Consider the following 15,131-nt stretch of genomic DNA (forward strand, 5'->3'; position numbering starts at 1 on the left):
AGACATGTGACAAATAGACTTTGCCAGGGCATCCATGCAAAGAATAAAAATCAAGGGCAAAAGCAGGAAACTTTGTTGATTACCATTAATAAAAGCGAAGGAGCAGGAAAGGGAGCCATTGACTCTAATCTTGGCTAGTGGGGAGAGGTAGGGGGAAAGGATGCATTGAAAGAAGACCGAACCGAGTCCCAAATGTTGCAACACACCAGTCATAAAACCCCAGTTGATCCTATCAAATGCCTTCTTTGCATCAGTAGACAAAAAAATTGCATCCAGGGATGGCCAGAGAAAGTTTACTGTTCAAAGACTGCTTTAGAGGCCTCCAGAAGTAATGGAAGTAGCTTACCCCTAAAGGCCTTGTAGTAGTTGATATTAAAACCATTTGGGCCAGGACTCTTTCCAGAAGGAGTATATTTGATATCCTCCTCTAATTTAAGCATATTAAAAGACCTCTCCAACTCCTCACAATCAAACATAGTGAGCCTAGGTAACCCTACTTTAAAAAGGGAACCGCTAATGGTCTGTTGTTTTACCAAAGTGTGAGGGTAGGCTGCAGAGGGAGGGAGATTGTAGAAAGAAGAATAAAAGGTCGCAGACAATTAAGAGAAAAAGAGGGATTAGGGATGGATTTAGGGCCTGATTCAGAGGCGCTCGCTAGTGGCCGTTCATTCGTAGTCAGCCGATGTTGTCCAACCATGCATGCATCAGTGTAACAGTGCGCATGTGCGTACGTCTGATTGCGGTAAATTTTCAGTCGATCGCAGACACAGCGAACAGGAAGTGACATGTCAAATGTGATTGACAGAACTGTCCATTTTGGGGTGGTGACGGGGGTGGAGATGGAAAAACGCAGGCGTGTCGAGGCGTTTTTTGGGGTACATAAATTATCTTATGCGAGCGCCAATGTGAATGGAACAAGTGATACGTCACTGTCTCATACAATTTCCATTAAGACTGCTCGCTCAGCTTGTGGTCTGGTACAGTCTACCGCAATGACGATGGTCTCTTCGTACTTGCCTTGGCTCATCGATGGTGTAGCGATTTTTCAATTGTGGCCACAAAATCAATCATCATTTAATTGCAAAACTGCTTATAAGGTGTTTAGCAAATAGACCTTATTTAGTAGCAAAAAACCAAACGCAGGTGAACTACTCAGCTGCTAATTTCTGGGTCATACAATCAATTAGCTAACAAATGGATTTTTTGGGGGGGCTTTTAAAATATTTGTAAGTGTTTCATTTTTAGGGAAACAATATTGTACGCATAATTGTTTTTTTTCATAATTTTTTTGGGGAGAAGAAACCAATCGTCCTTTTGTTTTTTGCTAAGTGTTAATTAAAACTCATAAATTGTTTTTAACCCTTGTTTTTTTTTTTAAAAATAAACGTTTCTATTTCCGTTGTATTGTTTCTAAGTTTGTTTGAGGGATTACCTTTTAGCCAGTTTCGGAATAAATCAACAATAGAATTTTGCAGATTTTGATCATAATTTTATTAAATGATTGTGTCCATTTTTGTTTTTTGTTTTTTATTTTTTCCATAAACATATTTCTTTTGAGGTAAAAAATTATCAAAATTATTTGGGCCACACACACACAAAATAAGTGGCATTTGAACTAAAAAAAATAAATAAAAACAATTCACAAGAAATGAGAGGGAGGTTGTTGTCATGAAGGAATATGGGGCAAACACAGAGATGGATTGTTGGGTAATTAGCCAGTGCTGTCATCGCCTTTTAGGCCATTTGGCTGGGGGTTGGAGGGAGCCGGAATGGGGCCGGGAGCTCCTTTGGCTGGCCTGGCCAGAGGCAGATGTTGTGGCCTCTGGACTAGGCATAGGGCTAGGCACATTTGGATGGATGGCTGTTGTGCCAGAGGTGGAGGGTCCTGATGTTCCGGCAGGAAGGGAGGCCGGCTCCAACATGTGCTGGCGAATGAGCTGCTCCAGGGCATTTGCAATTCTCACGTTGGCCACAGTATTTTCCTCCTGGGCGTTCGCCACCCGTAGCAGATTGGCATCCATCCTCAGCAGAATCTCGGTGTGCTGATCCGTTTTAACATTGAGATCAGTGAGGATGGCCATTGCCTGTGAGGGGGAATGCCCTGGACTGTCTGCCACAGGGTCCCCAACCGGATCTACTGCTTCCTCCCCTGCAGAGCCAGAAGAAATTCTGCGGCCAAAGCTCACCTCTGGAGCAGACTCATTCGCCTGTGTTTCTGTGAGAAAAAAGAGAAAAGAGAAAAAATTATAATCTAGATATTTTCAAAAACACATTTCTGAGTTGTTAACATTACAATATTTACCTGGGGCAACATGAGGAGCCGCAAAGTTTGGCATGTCGGTATCCATGTTCGACACGCCAAACACCTCCTCATCCTGCACACACCCCTGTGCCAGCTCCTCCAAATCCATGACCCCCACCTGTCCCCCCTGCATGCCTAGCCCTATCAGCCAGTTTTTGTTTAAGCCGATATTTGAAGTCGCTCCATCTGTTGGTTAAAAAGTTGGCATTATTACTGCAGTATTTGGACCTGTAAACACTTTTTAGTAAAATGTAGTTTTTACGTACTGGTGTTTGACCTCCCGGGTTGAACGTTCAAACTCACCCACCCCATTGACAGCACTGGCTATGTCGTCCCACAGTTTCCATCTCTGGGTTGCACCCATATTCCTTGGTGCCTGTGCCAGGTTGTCGTTGCACATTTGCACCAAAACCTCCATCTACTTTAACCTTGTTAATTGTGGCTGCCTTTATTTTGGCCCTAGTCTGCCTACTAGGCCCAGCAGCCTCTTCCATGGCATCCTCCACACCTTTTTTTAAAATGGTTTAAACATTTTTATTTTTTTCGTTAACCAACCATTTCCTTCTTAAATTACAACCAAGTGTAACCTGTTCAAAAAAATGCAAACTTGCTTAATGCCTAATACTGTAATTTCTTAATTTGTAAACTTTTGTACCCTGCTTTGTTGTTAAAAACAAACACCAAAGGTATTATGGTGAATCAGTATGTTTTCAATTCCAGGCCTAAGCAGGTAGCTTTAATTTTTACATTACCCCCTAAAAAAAATATTCTATTTTTGACGTTAATTCTACAAACCTATTGGTATTGTTATGTGTTTAATGTGCAATCTTACATACTTACGTTACCTTTCTACAAACAAATTTACATTACTTAAAAACACAGGGACAAATAGTAGACTTATGTAAGGTTCAACAATCTAAGATTTACAGACAAGGAATGAGACTTAAATAATTCAAAATAAACTTTATTTTTTGGTTATTTATTTTTGGTAAATAAAAAAACTTAGTGGACCAGGATCACCAAAAGGTGGTCAAATGCCACCAGCATGGCAATGACATGGCCCCGGAGATCAAACAATCCGACAGCAATTGCCTCATTATACCTCTTTTTCTCTGTGGTTAAAAAAAATGTGTGGATTACTAAAATGACACCTTCATTTAGATTTTAAAAACACACAAAAAATTCAGACAATACAAAAAACAAACATCAGTTACAAAAACATGTCCAAAACAAAAGGAATGCAAAACAAAAAGATTTAAAACAAATAAGGGCCCAAAAAGAAGAAATAGCAAAAATAAAAATATGTATTAAACCTAAGCAAAACTACGACATTTGTTGGTACCGTAAACAAGAAAGACACAAGTGTGAGTGTTAGGACATGTGTCATATGTGTAAGGGGAAAACATCCTTGACATTGTTTCACAAAGATATATATAAAAAACATTTGAACTACTTTACTATTTTGAACTGCACAGGCAAAAGGACAACATCAACCAAAATAAAAAATTATAAAAAAAACATAGTTTAAAATGTAAACATACCGGTCACACTGCTGACTGGGCCTGGAGCCCCGAATTCCTCCTCATCTGAGGTGGGCCAGTGGCTCATGGAAGGAGAAGGGGTAATGTTTGAGGAAATGGATGGTGAGGAAAAGAGAGGGGGGTTTGAGGGGAGGGGGAAGTTGGAGGGATGGTAATGTGAAGAGAGGGAGGTGACTGACGGATGGCAAGGTCTGGGGTGGAGGGGGAATTTGGGGAAGAGTGGGCAGAGGATGTTTGGGTGGGAGATGGGGATAGGGGATGAGCCACACGTCGGCGCCATATGACTCTCCGCTCTGCCCCTAAATGATGGAGAAAAACATTTTTAACTACAAATTTTAGATCCATGTAAAATTTAATGTAAAAAAAATGATTATGACATGAACACAGATACACATAGATAATTATAATATTTATATACTGTTTACAGCACTTCACACTTTACAGGGATAAGTGCAATATTGCCATAGATAATATCCCTATTGGTTTATTAATGCACATGACCAAAAATCGAATAAGGATATGTACAATATAATGTGATATGTGCAAACATTTCAGGGATGCGTGCTATATTTATTCAGAAATCTGTGCAATTGGGTAAATTATGTTGGTTAACATTATTATGTTAATAACGCTCATTTTGTAGGATTATATAACCATTACACAGGGATACATGCAATATTGATATGTGCAATACCTAGTTGCCATCTTTTTAGGTAATTGTGCAATTGTGTGGATTATGCTGGATAACATCGTTATGACAAAATGTTTATTCTATATGATTAAATAACTATTATACAGGGATACATGCAATATTGATGTATTTTTATATTAATTAATTCAACACTTTTACAGGGATATATGCAATTGTATCATATGATCATTTATTTCATCTACAGATTGTATGACTAAATACATTACCACACAAGGATATGTGCAATATCTTTTGAGTGATTTGTGCAATTATGTGGATTATGTTGAACTAGCATTGTTATGTCTAAATGCTCATTATTCATGATTAAATAACTGCTACATGCAATACATGCAATGTTAAAATGTGCAAGGTCTAATTCCAACCTTTTTAGGGAATTGTGTATTATGTGGATTATGTTTGGACAATATTTTTTTGTCTACATGTTCAATAATTGATTGAGCATTTTCATAGGGACACGTACAATTGTGTCATATATAACTGTAAATTTTAGGGAAAGTACAACTTTGTGGATTATACAGGCTTACTTTCTACAAAGGGAGATATATACATACCTTTCCCTCGTTGTGGAATATAGACAACAGACAGATGGTATTACAATTTTGACCGTCTATACATATAAATATATATATTATTTTCCCCAATTAATATTTGAATATTATCAACACACAAACTACTACTGAGTTGAGTATACCCATTTTTCTATTTAATTTTCATGTTTTATATGTTCACCTTTCTACTTATGCAGTGACGTGAATTTCCGTCACTTACTTTTCTAATGATATTTAATAAAAGGTATGTTTTAACAAACACAATCATATTATAAGATTTATCTATAGAAAGAGTGTCCCAAAAAGGAAATTTCTTCTTTTTGCCTGTGCAATATTGAATAGAAGAATAAAAGGCACAGAATGCCATCGCAATTTTACTGGTGTCATGGTGAGTCAGATCCCTATCATCCTTATAGAGGATATTATTGAGAGAGCACTCTGCGCATATAGTGCAAGCTAAAATTTTCCCAGGTTTGTTGTCTCATTTATAATATCTGCTACAATATTTCTATAAGAATATTTAACTTTATCAAGAAGGAGCTTATTCAATGCTGTATGTGCAGCTACTAATTCAACATAGATATCAGAAGAAATGGAAGCTTTATGAGAAGACTCCAAGTTCTGTATCTTCTGCAACAAATTCTCAATTTGGGCCATCCTTTGTTTTTTCAAATAAGCACCCAACTGGATACACTTTCCACTAAGTACACATTTGTGTGCCTCCCAAATAGAAAGCCTCGATATGTCAGGGGTAATATTACAACCAATATACCCATCAATAGTCTCTTCAAATTGGGATCTACAATAAGGGTCAATCAGTAGGAATTAATTAAATTTCCAAGGTTAGAATAAGGACTCAACTACTCCTAGGGATAGGTCCATCAGGACTGGGGCATGGTCTGACCAAGTTATCAAGCCTATAGTGCACTATGCACCAAGTGGAGATATCTATGGCCTAATAATATATAATATATCCTGGAATTGGACTGATATGGTTGTGAGAAATTAGTAAAATTCCTATATGTGGGATGAAGAATATCGGACAGCTGATGAGAGTGGAGCAGACACCTCACCTTGCAAGACATACATTTGGGTAAGGTAAAGGAACCGGAGAACTCATGCAGTTGGTTATCTTGAGCACAGTTTAAATCACTCCTGACCACTAGGAACCCTACTTGGAGAGAGCAATCTTATAAAACATCTTTTTGAGGAAGGCCGGTTGACCCTGATTCGGGGCACAACTATTAACAATGGTGAAGACTTGGGTAAACACAGTGCATTTAACAAATGGGCACCTCCCCTTTTCCAACCTATGGTCTACTTCATTGGATACAGGTAAATATTTGGCAAACACAATTGCCACTCTTAGATTGGGTGTAATTGCCATAATAGACCATGGGGTAGAATCTATTACTAAGGTGAGGAGTTGAATCACAATGACGTGAGTTTCTTCTATTAGGATGATATCAGCTCTTTCAGCATAAAAAGAATGTATGGCCTTAAGCCTCTCTTCTGAAACATTCAGCCCTCTCTCATTACCATAATATATTCTAAGAGAGGCAGCCATGGGTAGGGAAAGAGGAGAACAAGGAAGGCTTTGAGAGTCCAGAGCTGTAGGAAATGAAAAAAATGGTGAGTGGTGAAAGAAAAATCAGAGAAGAAATAAAAGGGGAGGGAAAATAGGGAAAAGAAACAAAAAGAAAACACGATTTGAATAGCACAAAATGACAGTGAAAACGTGGAAAAAACCATATTTAACAAAAAGGGAACCACCAGGGTACCAATGTCACAGAGAAAAAAATTGCAGTAGGGGGCACACGCGGAGGCAATGACTTTGTCAACCAAGTCAATACAATAAAAAGTAGCAAACATATAGAACAGTGCTAACTGCTAAATCTATAACACTCAACGTAACTTTGGGAAATGACATATCTACACAAAGGAGAAAATACTGTAAAGGGCTAACAGCCACCTGCCATGTTTCGAAAGACCCATATGGTGAGGTCAGGGAACAAGGACCTTAAGGGCCTGGACAAACTTCTGGCAATGGCCAACATGGACAACATGTAACTAACTTGATAACTATACCTGACAATAGACTGACAGGGAAATATAATGACTCTCAGTAACAACAGAAAGATACACTGAAATACAAAAAAGATAGAATATATATATATATATATATATATATATATATAATGGAGTCATATAATGGAGTTATTAGATTGACCAGTTGTAGTTTATGTGTGGATCAGCCCCACAAGGGGAATAATCTCCTCTAGATTTTCTTGGCCCTTATATCCATATACTTCTGAGTGATTGTCTCATGAAGAAAGGATAGCTGAGAATGTACAGCGTCTCTGTCCTTTTCCAAATTAATCCCATGAGAACCCAGATGGGTGACATCAATTTACCTGAAAAATCTGAGTTTATAGATAATTATGAAGTCAAGATTCCAATGTTTGCATATCTTGTTTGGAATGGAGGGACTAGACCTAGGACAGGATCTCCACAATTTCACCTGTGATATATAATCTTGAGTACCTCTGGAGGGAGGAGCAGCGGCCATTGTAGGGTAGCTGGTAATGACCCCAAGTGGCATCTCAGAGGAGTCTGTACAGTGTGAAATAGACAAATAGGAGTGCAAGTTCAGTTGGAAGGCACTATCTCTGAATTCCTGGGGAGTCTTACTCTGATCCCCTTTCCCTGATTTGCCCATTAGAGAAATAAAATAGTGGAATTTACATAGAAAAAGAGCACTGTGAACAAAAAGGATGATGAAGGTCACATTCCCTGTTAGTGGAGTGGCATAGTATATAGAAAGTGCCTACATGAGGCCTTGGACATTGGCAATTTGAGGTCACTTTGAAGGTCAACTGGGGGGAGGGTGCAGACAACACTGCTAGATAGAACAGATCTCAGTAATGCTGCATTACAAATTACAACAGAAGGTATATATAATATAGCTGTAAGTTCTGTAGTTGGCCAATGGTGAGCTCCAACCCAGGTAATAACACCGTCAAGGTAAAGGAGGATGATATAACTCCACAATTATTGGAAGGAGAAAAGATATAGGATTAAGTCCCCTTCCAAGGGTAAAAGAATGTGCAGGCATCAGAAAACCTTTAATTAAATTCAGCAGCAACATATAATGGTGACCTACTGTATAGCCAGAGCAGAGAGCCCTAAGGAACTGAGGCTGCTTTGAGACTCGCTACTTTCATGCACAGGCAACAGTGGAGTAGAGTCCACAGCAATGAAAGCTTTCCAAGGGGTATGGTAGCAAGTGGCCTTGAGTAAGGGTCCTCAATGAAGAAGTACCTGAAGTTGGGAGGCTGTGCAGAACCAATGGACTCAGAGTTAGGCTCTGTGCTTTAAACCAAGATGGCAGTCAGGACCCTCCGCAAGTCCAGTGCTCCAGGCTCTATCCATTCCTTTCATACAGGTAGGGTGCCAAGTGTCAGCAGAGGGAGGCAGCTGCATCTCAAGGGCAGGGAGGAAAAATGCAGGCCGCCAGAAGATGAAATTCATGGAGATGTGGCGGCGGTGCAAAATTATTTGAAGATGTGGCTCTGGGGATGTGTAGGCTATGGCTTGGAGGAGAGCCGCTGAGATGTCCGGGCAGCAGCTGGAGGGAGCCGGTGGTTCAGGAGTTTGCCCAGACAGCAAGGAGAGTGCTAGTGTTGTTAGGAACTCCCCAGAACAGCCCCAGAAAGTGAAAGACTGTGGGGGCCGATGTGAGGCCCATCCGTGCACACAGCTGGCTAAGTACGTCCTCTAATATTCACTTTTTACATTCCCACCTAGATATTTTCCCTGAAAACCTGGGTAGTGTAACTGATGAACAGGGGAAACATTATCACCAAGACATTCAGACAATGGAGCATCGCAACCAAAAATGTTGGGACCCTGCTGTGATGGAGGACTACTGCTGGTTTCTTTTTAGCAAGACCAATGAGATACTGTACAAATGGAAAACCTCTACATCCTATTTCCTAAAGCAAAGTGACTTTACATTTTATTTTTAATAATTACAGTACGGTTAATTTGGATTGTAAGAGTTTTTGAAGTTTAGTTTCTGCAGTTTTTTTAATTGGTTTAAGTAGTTTTATTAGTATTTTATAAATAAATACAATGGGAATATTTCATTTATATAGAGATTAATCTAAACTTTCACTTATCTTGCTTTTTTCAGATTCAGCTATTAACGCTTTTAATTGTGTGCATCTAATAATTGTGTCTCACCATAACAGTGGTTACATTTATCTTCTATAGTAGTGTCATAGATCATTTATTGAACCATAGTAGTACCCTAGTTAAAGTTATGCCGCATAGTGCCCTAGTAAAAAAAATGACTGTTGCATCCCCATATGTAAGCTTAGGCCTCACTGTATAGCACACTAACACAATGTATCCTTAGTTGCCAAAAAATACAGCTGTTCCCCGTTGTGTTGGTTACACATAAATCTGATCTTTTTGGCATAATTTGATAACTGCAACTCCATAAGTGACTGATGGTTAAATATGACCTACAGGCTGTATGTATTAGTGACCAGTGGTCACATACAACATGATTGCAAGGGAGTATTGCAAAAGTTGCCATCCCTTAAACTTCGATTTTTCGATAGCTAAATACATTATTTCTATTTGTACTTGGTTTTTAGCTACTGATCACAAAAAAAATCCAACTAAATATGTTCCATATTCTTATGGATGTACAGTCTCTATTTACCCTGAAGACATTGAAAACACTTTGTGATACAATTGTACTGTACATTTTTTTAAGTTGCTTATAATACTATTCTGTTTATTCCATTTACTATTGGAGCTCGGGAACATTGAGGTGATATTGTAGGTGGGAAACGCTAAGGGCTAGATGTATTAAGCACTAAAAAGTGATAAACTGCAGAGTGATAAACCAATAAGATTATTTGCCTGCTGAGAAAAATGCCCTTTAAATTCTGTAAAATAACAAAAATTAAATAAAAAAATTAAAATAATGCTTCAAAGTTGTTTCAAGGTGGATAACGTCTTAAGAGTGGTTTTTCAGGAGTCCATGGTTTAGATTTACTAAAACTTCTAAGTATGAAAAGCGTGGTTTGGCCTATAGTTACCAATTAAATTGTCTATCATTTCTCTTTTGCATTCTACTAATTTATAGACCAACACCACACTTTTCATTTTTAGAAGCTTTATACACAATGACATGAAGTCTATTCCATGCATTTTCTATAAAGTATGTGTACTAGTTTAATAAGATAAGTTTCTGTTATACATTTATATTCATCCATATACTGTATTACGTCAGTTTTGTGCAGTTTGATGTTTTCAGAACCTGTCCAAAACTAAATCAAGATTAGATTAAACACCATTTATATAAAAATTGTGGAAATCCTTTGGATTACTAATATTGCTCAGTAATTATTGTACAGAATAAAGGGGTTACTTGCTTTGCCAATACAAAATTGATAACTCTTCATAGCAGCTATGACTAGATCTAATCTGCAGGTATGACAGAAAAATCATTAGCTGTGTAACTGTCCTACAATGACACAGTCCACACATTACAGCAAAGCTGTGATGTGGCATAGAAGAGAATACCAGGAGTATATACAGCAAACTGAAAGTATATTGCAGTCTTCTAACAGCTCCCATTAGACTTGTAGCCTAAAAGTATGAATATCTGTTTATATTGCTTTCTTAATGTATTATCAGATGCTTCAATTATAAATCTGTTTTATGTTCAACAAATATTGTACTGTGAGCTTGTAACTTACTGATGTATTCATTCTCGGATCTTGGTTCTATGTTCTTAATTGTACTTATATTGTTAATATTATTTTACAGAGGCATATGAATCCAACCAAAGCCCATAATATTCCAAGGGAGAAAACTGATTCTGAATATTTGCAGCTCAATACTAATGATTTCCTGAAATTCTCTGTCTCATTGGATCACCCATGTTTTTGAGAAGTTTTGATTGTTGCTTTATTTCCTAAACAATTTCTTTAATTAATAAATTTCTTGCAAATTAGTAAAATGTGTATTATCATTAGTTAAGTTAAAGATCCAAACAAATGAGTAAGAAATACAGTGTGAAAAGAAGAATATTCTCAAACGAGCTGTCAATAGCAGCAGTAATGGGGTAGTCTGCCCTAATATATACTTTGTAATAGAAGTAAAAGAAACCAGTGCTGATGTTTAAACAAAAATAATGGTATGGATGAATAGGGCAAAAATAAATTATATTTATTTAATTAGATACAGCATAAAATATAGTATGAAATGTAGGGGTAAAAATCATTCATAAATCAAAAATAATAATTATCATAGCCCCAAGACAGAATCCTGAACTTCAATTAATATTTATTATGACTAAATGCCAAAAGGTATTATCCAATTATGGTGGATGGATGTCTGAAATGTTGATAAATGTCGATGAATAATTGCATGAGACCACTAGAACCATGCTACAGAGGTAATTGCCTATAACTGCCACCCTTTTCCCATAGAGAGAGATGCTCTCACTGGTACTGAGATGCCACCAGGAATTCAATCAGGATAGTAGGGGTTTCTTTCAATTAACAGGTAATGGCTTAGTCAAAGAAAGGAGAAAGGGTTGTATCTGCACAGAAAAATATATATTGATTATGTATCCATATACTGGTTTACCAACATCTAAAGAAATATAATGTCCAAGGGAACTTGGATTCAAGAATAACTTTTGCTGGTGGTGCTCCCCAGAGCCAAAATGCAATTATATTCTAAGAAAAGAGGAAAAGAGGCTCTTTTTGTGGGGCACTCTTGTGTAGAATTAATATAATGATTAAAAATTGGTGAACAAGCCCATAATGGGCGAAACGTGCATCCAAGGACCCCCATGATTATAGTCTGGCTGGTGCACATGCCGACCAACTTTCTTCATTTGGATATCTTCTGAAGGGTAAACTGTATTACACCACTTAGACCTCCATGTCTGCCTTCCATATCTTTGACACAGTCTGCTACTATTGTATTCTTATGACTTAGAGACACAAAGTTGTTAAAACTATATACTAATTGGAGATAGCATGACTACAATCAGATATCTATGCACATATATATGCCTGTATAGACTTGCTATATAGTGGATGCATTTATAGATATATTGTGTGATACACAAAGGCATACGTAGACACTGATAGATGGTTAGTGATGTATAGCTCTATCAAATATATATAATACTGGATACATTTTCATGTCATCTGACATCTGTCTCACATATGGGATTATAGTAATATATGATTGTCGTTTGTTTATTTGTTTGTCTGTCTCTACATATCTTTAGGAATACACTGCTGAGGTGACTTGACTTTTGTGACACTCAATGACATTAAGTAACGGCTTTTCCTATAAGAGGTGATAGATAGCATTTGTGTCAGATTCTGGACACCACTCTAAGATTCTTTTCCGTTGCTTTCTTTAGGGATATTAGACAAATGTAAAATTACCACAACATATATAGATAACATATATATGGTACATATACTACATTACCATATGTTGATCTGATGTGTCCTATCACAGGAAATGTCCCATATAACAACATATTGAAAAAAAATGTTTTTATGACATTTATTATTGCTGAGCTAAATACTTACCCCAGGTACCCAATATAGGGTTGCATTTCTGAGATGTATGAACACTAGGTAAAAAGTGTTCCACGCTATTATCTGTAATATTTTCGCCCTTTGCACCTTATTGCATATCATGTGTATTCTCATAAAATCAAACTGCAAATATTAATAGAAGGGTTCTAGAATTAATGGACCCCTGCAGTGCATATGAAATACTTTCTTTTCATTTCATATGCTCTAGAATTTGAATCATTTTTCAGAATACACAGTATGATTAGATTATAACATAATAATCTTGATTTTGTTTATGTGTTGTTTGTGCCGTATATACATTTTGGAATTTTATTTTAAAGAATTACCATTAAAGTTTAATTTTAATCAATATATTAATTCTACACAAGAGTGCCCCACAAAAAGAGCCTTATTTTCCTCTTTTCTTAGAATAAAATTATCAGGTAATCACAGGGTTTATGCTGAAGTAACTGGATACAATATCTGAAGCTATATCGTTAAACACGTGGGTTTGATAATGGCAACTGAAGCTATATTACAGCAGATGTAGCTTGATAATGGTAATTTCAGACAAACAGCACTTTTTCCAATAGTGTCAACTGCAGCTGTATAGTTTAAACAGGAAGCTTAATATTGACAATTGCAGACAAGCAGCACTTTAACAAAATAAAGTAAAGAAAAACTTACCATATGATGCAGAGGACAGGACACCATAGAGCAGACTGGACAAGCACATATGAATCAGGATTCCAGCAATATAGAAGTTCACCAGGCACCAAGATCAGCAGCTAAATACCAAGGCATGAAGCCTTGACTCACAAGGAAGTAAAGACCTGTCAGCCTTTTACTATACACACAGAGCAAATCACAAGGCATCAATCAAGACAAACCCCCTGAAAGTGATATAAACTACAGATGAGAGGCTGCTTATACAGTAGGAGAGCAACTAACTAGTGTCCCAGCTAATTCACACTAGCTTTAAACATTCCTGCTCAGCCTTTTTGTTCACATACACAGGCATCCCAGTTTCCTAGCAATGACCGGGACCAGCATGCAAAGCAGCTTCTTATGCTGGTGTTCGATTCTCCTAGCAACCAGCAGTATGATGTGCTGCCCACCGAAGCACCTAAAACCAAACAACTCTTTTAGCAAAAACTTGCACAAGAGGAGATCTGTAAAGGTTGTTCACTAGGTATTCATATACTGCTGGTGTTGTGATCCAGATGGAGAATAATAGACCAAAGTGCTGTATAGAAATTTAGTTCAGGTTAATAGTCCAAACAGGTCCAATAAACAGTGGCATATGACCAAAAGGATGGCAAGCATTTAGATGGTCAGGCTTAACGTGTTTCCTGGGGCAAGGTCATCCAGCTTCATTAGAAGTTAAGTTTTTAGAAGTTGAGATGTTGCCCATAGCAACCATTCCGATTCTACTAAACATTTAACTAGCATATTCGAGAATATAATAGCTAGAATCTGATTGGTTGTTGTGGTCAACATCTCCACTTCTTTATACTCTCACTTTAGTAAATATACCCTCCAATGTGTAATGGGAGCACATTTATACTCCCTTGATTAGGAAATTCTTAACAACTGCATAGTGTACATAATTAGATAACAGTATCCATCCAATTAACTTTTTAATAAAAGTTATTTAGGCAATCTCATTTATACCTATATCTAATGAGTTATTTAATAATCTGATTTTATTTGTATAAATAGAAAGAATGATACAAAAAACAAATCTTAGAAATAGTCCTAATGAAGTGATCCTTGATCACATGACTATACGATATCTTGTGTAATGCTGGATGTCAATCATATAATAAGTGCCTGGTTGTCAGTGTACAAATAGGATGGTGCGCTATAGGAAAACCCCTAATTACCCTGTACTGACTAACAGCTCTCAAAGTGGGTTACATTACCCAATAAAAAAATGAGAAATAAAGGGAAAAAAAAGTGAATGCTCGGTCAGAAACAGTAGAGAAGTGAGACATTTATTTACAATAAAATATATCAACAAGACATCAATGTACAGTAAAAGATCTAAAGGTTAAAATAGTACAATGAAGAAATAATGAATTTGTATCTAATCCAAACAAAGCAAGGTATTATGTAAAAAATTCAAATAATAGCAACAATGTAGCACCATATATTCCTTTAGAATAATACAATGTGGCTATTGAATAATCGTAGTATATAAGGTTAGTTCGCAGTGTGGAATCAAATGTATAACAGATACGTTTTTTACTACACACTGTCCTGTGAAGGTAATGAAATGGACTGTATAATGTTCTGATTCGGGATGCAAGCATGTAAATGGAACAAGCAAGTCCACAAAGTTAGCATGATGGTGATGCCGATAGTAAATATAAAACTGGCTATTGCAGTAGCACTCTT

This window comes from Taudactylus pleione, unplaced genomic scaffold, assembly GCF_031769625.1.
Source record: "Taudactylus pleione unplaced genomic scaffold, aTauple2 ptg000151l, whole genome shotgun sequence".
NCBI classification, from domain to species: Eukaryota; Metazoa; Chordata; class Amphibia; order Anura; family Myobatrachidae; genus Taudactylus; species Taudactylus pleione.